Genomic DNA, 8,081 nt, shown 5'->3' on the forward strand with positions numbered 1-8,081 from the left:
ATCATAATTGCAACCAAGGTAACAATTGATCCAACGGCATAATGATACCAAACCTCGGTATGAATGACATATTTTCTAATCTTTCTAATCTTCAAGCGCATTGCATCCATCTTGATCTTGTGATCATCGACGACATCCGCAACATGCAACTCCAATATCATCTTCTCCTCCTCATTTTTTTTATTTTTTCCTTCAAAAAATTGTTTTCTTCTTCAACTAAATTTAACCTCTCGACAATAGGGTCGGTTGGAATTTTCGGTTCACATACATCCTAGATAAATAAAATCTATGTCATGTTGGTCCCCATAATTTTCATAAACAATAAATGAACCAATAGTTATAAAGATTAATATATATACCACATCCGAATCATAGACAGGACGAGGGCCGACGGGGGCAGATGCCAAAACCATCGCACTATATAAGATGCAATAATAAAAGTAAGAAAATGATACAAGTATCTATCTAAACATACAAGTAACAATATTTTTCGTTTCAGAAAGAAGATAAGAACAAGAGGCTCACCACGGTGGTGTCGGTAATGAGATCGGCGCGGGTGATCGACGGCGGTGAAGACGGGGGTGGGGCGTGACCGACCGCTAAATCTAGACAAATCTCGAGGAAAATGGAGCTTTGAGGTCGAGCTTCGAGAGGAGAAAACTTAACTAGTGTGGCTCGGGCATTTCATCGAACACCTCATGTGCATAGAAGGTGAGCTAGAGCACCACAAACCCCTCCCCTCGCCGGCCCAGAAAAACAGAGCACTGGAGGGCTCTGCTCGCGGGCGAGGGTATATATAGGCAGCACTATTGGTCCCGGTTCGTGGCATAAACCGGGACTAAAGGGGAGCCTTTGGTCCCGGTTTAGTCCACCAACCGGGACCAATGGTGGTGGGCCAGGAGCCAGGCCCATTGGTCCCAGTTCGTCCCACCAACCGGGACCAAAAGGTCCAGACGAACCGGGACCAATGGCCCACGTGGCCCGGCCGGCCCCCTGGGCTCACGAACCGGGACCAATGCCCCCATTGGTCCCGGTTCTAGACTGAACCGGGACTAATGGGCTGCCCCGGCCTGGACCGTTGCCCCCTTTTCTACTAGTGGTATAATATAATCAACCTGTCTATGAGTGAAATCAGTCTGTCTATTTGTTCTGGTGAGATGCCCATGCGCCTACCCATCTCAATCGTGTTTTCCAAAATAAAGGCACCATCTTGATCACAACGAAATTTACTTCTACTTGGTCATGTCAGTCATATGTTGTTGGACGTAGTTAGTCAGTAATCAGTTGAGCCTGAAAAGCAGTCGCTAACCAATCAGGCACTGTAAGGGCTGATGGGCCTTTCTTCTATCATAAGACTAACTTTCTTCTATGAAGCTGATAGGCGTTTCAATTTTTATGGTGTAATCTTGAAGATCTGATAGCTAGATATGTTCTCAAGAAATAAGATGAAGCTAAGATGCTAACATGACTAATTATACCCACCACCAAAGTAACAATAGTAAGAATCAAGCTGCTACTAAGAGTTTAATTGCAAACGTACGACAATTTGTGTTTGGGTCACTCTTATTTGTGAGCCTTTTTTCCTGGTAAATTTTTGACGTCTGTTGCTCCAGTCCAAGGTGACATCCTCCCATGACGAACTTAGGTTCGCTGTGTGGCTAAGTCGTCAGAGATGTCTTGTCCGACGACCGACAGCCGCACATGAGGGCGTTCTTGGGGATCAGGAACTTGTCATACTCTCATGATCACGAGGTATGCCAGTTCATAGTAGTATTTCCAGAAGCAGGATTCTAAGTAATTTTTAAAAAATGGAACACAACTCAATCTTGTCGACAGTCCAGAGTTTTCAGAAGAAAGCACAATATCCTTACCTAAACAATGTACCGCAAAATGCCATCTCTCAAGGTGTAGATCTACCTGCTTTCCGGCGACCATTTTCCTCCTTTCACACTGCACCAAAATTTAAGACTTGCTTAGATTCAGATCACATAAAATAAAGCCGGTGGGAATAGCTGGGAGTGGGAGGTGGGAGGGAGGACGGAAAAAAACGGTGTTGGTGGGACAAAATTTAACCAGTGAGCGGAGACTACCAACTGAGACATTAGGAGTACAGATGACCGGATGACGGCTACCTCACCTTCGCCATGGCGCCCCCTCTGCTTCACACCGTACTTTCCCATGAACTGCCAAGGATGAGTCCCCCGCCAACCACCCTGCTCTCCGCCCTGATCCCCCCTCGTGTTCATGTCCATCCACCACGGTCATCCAGGGAGCCGAGGCATGCGCCACCCATAACGCCCCCAGCCAAGAAGGTAGATCTGATATCTCTTGAGCCATTGTCATAGTGTCTGTTATTAAGTCTTGAAGCAACCAACCAGTACATTTACCCTTATGTCATAACCAAGAAAATGTACGACTTGATGAAAAATGCATGAACCACTCGCTCATGCAATTTGCTGTAAATCAATCTCTAATGAAATGCAATTTGCCATATTTTCTAAAGTAGGGAAATAATTTCATGCATACAACAGACCAATCCCAACCCCGTCCCTCTCACTCTCGGCCCTCACCCTTATCACAAAATCTACTAACTATTGTTCTAAATAAGCCAGTGATTGACGCCACAATGGCAACCCAGCAGCAAGGGACAAGGGCGGCAACAGCCTTCCTATCTTAATGCTAGTCACCCGAGGCTCTACGATCCCTTACCATCAAAATCCTTCATTGCACAATCTCGAAGAAAGTAGCTTATTGGAAACAAAGAGGAAAAGTTAGAGCTTCCATCCAGAGGAATGAGAGCACAAAATATTTCCATGGCTCTGCCTCTCAAAGGTTTAGGAAAAATAAAACTCAAACCCTCGTTCCAAATGGAGTTGAGTTCTCTAACCACACCAAAAAATAACCCAACACACTGACTTTTACAAGGATACACTATTAAGAGTCATAGTACACCTATAGGGTTTCGTTTGGAGGGGATTTATAGTCTGGGGTAAAATTCACAGGCCGGACGCACTAATGAAATTGAGGTGGGTAATTAATAGGATGTTTCCTATTTAGCGCGGCAGGCACCAGTTATAGCCACAGAAGCATCATCTTATACATGTATGTAACACAGCCTAGCTAGTCAAACAAAGAGACTTTAGCTTACTCAACAGATAATTCCTTCAAGACAGGAAGAGGATAGAAGCTTAACTCCAGTTGTTTATGAGAAATATAATATGCTCTTAGATATGCAACTTTAGAATATTTAGAAGGCCTGCAGTTTATTAATTATCACTACATCACAACCATTGCAAATGGTGGCATGCCACTTGAAGTTCTCTGAAAATTTGCATGATTACTTGGCTCTCTTGTGACTTGGCAAGATTACAAAGCTTTGTGTGAAAATTTCAGGACATCATTGAATGAGAGAGGGCATGTCTTACTGATTAGTAACTTCTGTGTTGAAATTGTGAGTTATCAGGCAAGTACCTGAAGTAGGATATCCGCAATTGTAAACATCATGACATATTTAAACCTCTCGACCTTCCGTTTTCATGTCTGCATAGGCACTAAGGACCAAGTCGTACTTGTTTCAATTGAAGGGACAACTTTAAAACATTTCTTCTCTGCCTTGGTGAACATCATGACATCTTTAAACCAATTAAAATGCATGATAATGTAGAGAACTGAACATGGACAGTTGGAAAAAAGAGCCTCACTAATTCAGATTGACTACAATCAGTCCAAAAGTCAGATTTCAGACCAAGGCAAACCAGGAGAAGTGATACTACCATATTAGGTAATTGACCACATACGACACTATACATCAATGAATCGGGGTCATCACAACATGTAATAACAAAAACCTAATGGCATGGCCTCCCTTATAAATCACACCAAGATGAAAAATAGTTACAAGCAGGGTCTAGTAGTTTATTGGAGAGAGGAAAGGTAGCAGGTCCATTTATCCTTAGAAGACGATCAATTAGAAATTATGCACAAACAAATCACTTATTATACTATTTGACTCTGACTTCTATAACCTGTATGAATCTGCTTTAAAATCTTTTCTAAATTGGCCCGACTTACACCAGAATGAGCTACACAAATGATGTGATGAATGTGCTATTAGTGATACCTGGCAGGAGGCAATCATTAGTCGAAAGACGGGAAAGTGTCACATGTATACTAACAGATATTGTGTACATTTCCTTGTGTGAATATTCCTGCTCCACTCTAAATATGTTTGAACGAATTATGCAGCAAGCTACTAAAGGAAAACAATACTTATCTCTTTGGGCTTACTCTCCTTGAGCCATTGATTTCTCATTTTGTCAAAAAAATCTTGATCTAATCCCACTTCCCTAAGCACATATACCAATTCTGGTCTATTTTTACTCTAGCCCATTTATGCAATCCACCAAAGATGTTGAATAGAACCTTTAGTCTGCCAATCCATGAATGATGTGTGTAGAAAGGGTGGTGCACTGGTTTTGTGAAAAAAACTTCCGGTCAAAATTTACTAAAATCTAAATGAGTAAATCAAATCATGTACCATAGATTCTTTAGTTTTTAAGTAATCAATCACCTGAGGATAGAGCCTCTCCAACTGGTAGTAGTAGGACTCTTTGTTGATGGACACTATTCTACATTCTTCATCTTCTTAGTAAAAGCCTTCAGGCCATCGATCCAGTTGTAGCCGACGCTGTCACTGAGCTGCATTCCTTCTGCCTACACAAGATACAATGTGAAGGGGAACATTGCAGTTGCAGAAAGCATTAGTTCAGAACGCAGCCGATGTGCAGGCGACCGAGGGCCCCTACTCCATAGCATCGACCACCGCTCCTTGGCCACGACCACCGCGTCAGACCGCTCCGGCTGGGCTCCACTTCATGTTCAACGTCGTCCTCCAACAGTGGGCGCACACACTGTTGGCCATGAAAGATGGGAGGCGACGGCGACGACTTGAGTAGGAGGATGGAGACAACACGAGCAGGAGGACGGAAACAGCCATATGGAGGCAATCAGAACATTTGCACACAAAAAAGTGAAGGGCCAGAAAGTGTGCAAAACTGGGTGAAAAGCAATGAAAACAAATAGAGTAGTACTGTAAAGGGAAGGGGGCAATTGGCGACAGCCAGGAAGCAGGGACCGTGCGGTGCATAGTCGTGGTCGGGCTGGAGCGCGGGTCCTCGTCCTCCTCTGCGTCACCGTCGTCTTCTCGCCTACTGTTTGAAATCTGAAAAAACGCAAATCAATTACACACAAATCGACAAACCAGGATAGAAAAAGAATATTTGAACAGAGTCGTCTTTCAGCATACATAATGGTGCTTACTTGTGCTTGGACTCAACCTGCATACATGAGTGAGTGCAGCGCTCAACAACCAAGGAGAAGGACAGGAACAACATCTGGAGAGAGCTATCTTCTACATAAACAGCCATATGGAGGCGGTCAAAACGTTTGCACACACAAAAGCAATGAAACTAAATATTAGTTCTTTGAAGGAGAGGGAGAGGGAGGAGCTACCCAAGCAAAGGGAAGGGCAGGCAGGAAGCAGGGGCCTTTGTGCAGTGCGTCATAGTGGTCGTGCTCGAGCTCGGGGCCTCGTCATCTTTGGCATCGTCGTCATCCTCGCCTGCTATTTGGAATCGTAAAAAACGCAAATCGATCGCACACAAATCAACGGGGTGAATCGAAAGAGGAAAGGCGAGAGGCGGATCGAACCTTGGGAGTCAACGCCGGCGGTGGCTGTAGGGAGCTGGATACCGAGGCTGGTCAAGCTAGAACAAATCCGGCGCCCGCGTCCTTGGAGGTCGAGGAAACGGAGGCGCACCGATGTTCGTCGCCGCCGCGCTCATCCCGACCGGTGGCTGCAGCAGGGTGCGCCATCCCATTCCCCGATTCGACGACCTGTTGGACTCGTCGCTGGCGAATCCTGTGGTGCGAATCCCGTGCCGCACCTCCAGCCCAGTCCCCACAGGCGCGAGCTAGGGTTCCGGCCGCGAGGAGGGAAATTTCGTGGGTTTGACGCGTCCGCGAGGGAGAGAAGGAGAGGGGAGGAGGAGATCCGACGGTGGGGTAGACGGTGGAGGATGGGAGGTCGCCGGTGGGCTGAGGGAGGGGCGCGCATAGGCGGCATGGGTGGCCGGGAGCGAGGGAGGAGGTGGGGGCGGGGCAGCGCCAGGATCCAGGAAGGTTGGGGGTTGGGCGGCGCTAGTGGTGAGGGAGAAGGAGGGGGCGGGGAGGCGCCGAGAGTGAGGGAGAAGGTGGGGCGGGGCGACGCCAGGATCGCAGGAGGAGATGGGGAGCGGGCGCCGCCGGGAGCCAGGGAGGAGGACGGGGCTGGCGGCGTTGGGCGGTGGTGAAGGGATCTGGAGGCCTCGCTCGTGCGTGTGAGTCGCCTGATTTTTTGTCGTTGTTTTTTCTTTCGTAGGTCTTTTTTCGTAGGTCCTTTTTCACTGGTCTTTTTTCATTGAGGCATGCGAGTGCGAGGCGTGCGAGGAATGGAGGCATCGCTCCCTTTTTACCTGGTTTTGGTTGGTTTTCTTTTTGGTACGGGGAAGTGGGAGGTGGGATTGAGGACGAAATAAACCCGGACAAAAATGGTGGGACGAAAATAAAACCCGGAACACGGACTACCAACTGAGACATTAGGAGTAGAGACTAGTGCATGTATATGACACTAGTCTAAGTTACTATCTTCATAATGCAAAAAACATAGAAGTAGTGTCATATATTGCTTCATTTATTAGCTCATAGACTCATCTTGCCTCGGGAAGTGCTATGTTACAGTAACATATTATGTTACCACAAGCACTTTTTTCTTTATTAAATAATTGCCACATAAGCAAAATTGCCTTGGAATGTGTTAAGTTATTACTCCCACTATGGCTAAGTACTCCCTCCTTTTCGGTTTATAGGGCTTATCTCAAAATTTCAGTTTTTTCATTTTATAAGGCTCAATTTGGTTGTTTTCCATCACATGTTCAGATTCCAAGGTGCATTAAATCATTGCATGCAAGTATTAAGAGAAAATTGACCAATGCATGTACTTTATGCATGCACGCATTGCAATTTATGCATTGATAAACATAATTTTTTGAGGAAAACAAGTGCATTAATTAGGTGCTTTTGCAAACTACAAAAAGTATTCCACCATTCATCATCTACCTTGGTTGGTGAGATTTTTGAATTGAGCCCTATAAACCGAAAAGGAGGGAGTAGCCCCCACTATGGCTAGCCTTGTTAAAATGATGGCCCCACCCAGTTCTTTGACGATGCAAGTAGCCTACCGATGCATGCACGTACTCCCATGAATTTCCGGTGAGGCAACTCATCTTTCCATCCATCAATTAATGCCTCCCTGATTTTCACTGGATGGGTCCCCTCATTTTCTTAATGAGCAGTAATGCGTCCCTGATGCACTTACCTACTCCCTCCGTTCGGAATTAATCGTCCAAGAAATGAATGTATCTAGATGTATTTTAATTGTAGATACATCCATCTTTGTGACAAGTAATTCCGAACGGAGGGAGTAATCAGGAACTGCCAAACCGGTCGGAATTTGAGCGCTACAACGCACGCGCGCCTATTAAGAACATTTCAATGAAAGACAAACACTTTTCAAAAACATGAACATTTTCCAACAAGATATTTTTTGCAAACGTAAACATTTTTTGGGAACTGCCAAACAGATTTTAAAAGGGCACAATATTGAAAACAAGAACATTTTTCGAACTATGAACAACTTTTCCAATATGTGAACATTTTAAAAAATGTATGTATGTATGATGAGGGAGTAACAACTCATATATGTATTGTTTGTTCATAGAATTTTTCAGATGTTTTTTTTGTTCATAGAAGTTTGTTTGGTGATGAATTTTCTTTTTCATAGAAATTTTCTAAGTTAAAATGTTCAACTTCACTAAATGGGCATGATGATAATGAAATTTACTTACAGTCTCCTACCCCCTCCCGCCCCTACCCGACCAACTCTCGAGGCCACCTGAACCCTGGGAAAAAAGCATTGTCGATCTCCTACCCCCTCCCGCCCCTACCTGACAAACTCTCGAGGCCACCCAAACCCTAGAAGAAAG

The 8,081-nt window shown here is 45.0% G+C and overlaps 1 long non-coding RNA gene across 2 annotated transcripts; it reads right to left on the reverse strand.

Moving 5' to 3' along the window:
* Window positions 1–1,071: 1,071 nt before the first annotated feature.
* Window positions 1,072–6,348, reverse strand: LOC119358758. 2 transcript variants are annotated; one of them, XR_005172295.1, is made up of 6 exons: window positions 5,710–6,348; window positions 5,512–5,620; window positions 5,320–5,410; window positions 4,571–5,210; window positions 2,138–4,469; window positions 1,072–1,950 (listed from the first exon to the last, which is right to left on the reverse strand). It is a non-coding gene; the product is annotated as an uncharacterized LOC119358758 (long non-coding RNA). The 2 variants fall into 2 exon arrangements; XR_005172297.1 differs by having other exon boundaries at window positions 5,512–5,623.
* Window positions 6,349–8,081: the final 1,733 nt, after the last annotated feature.

The sequence above is a fragment of the Triticum dicoccoides genome, chromosome 1A (assembly GCF_002162155.2).
Source record: "Triticum dicoccoides isolate Atlit2015 ecotype Zavitan chromosome 1A, WEW_v2.0, whole genome shotgun sequence".
In the NCBI taxonomy this organism is placed as follows: Eukaryota; Viridiplantae; Streptophyta; class Magnoliopsida; order Poales; family Poaceae; genus Triticum; species Triticum dicoccoides.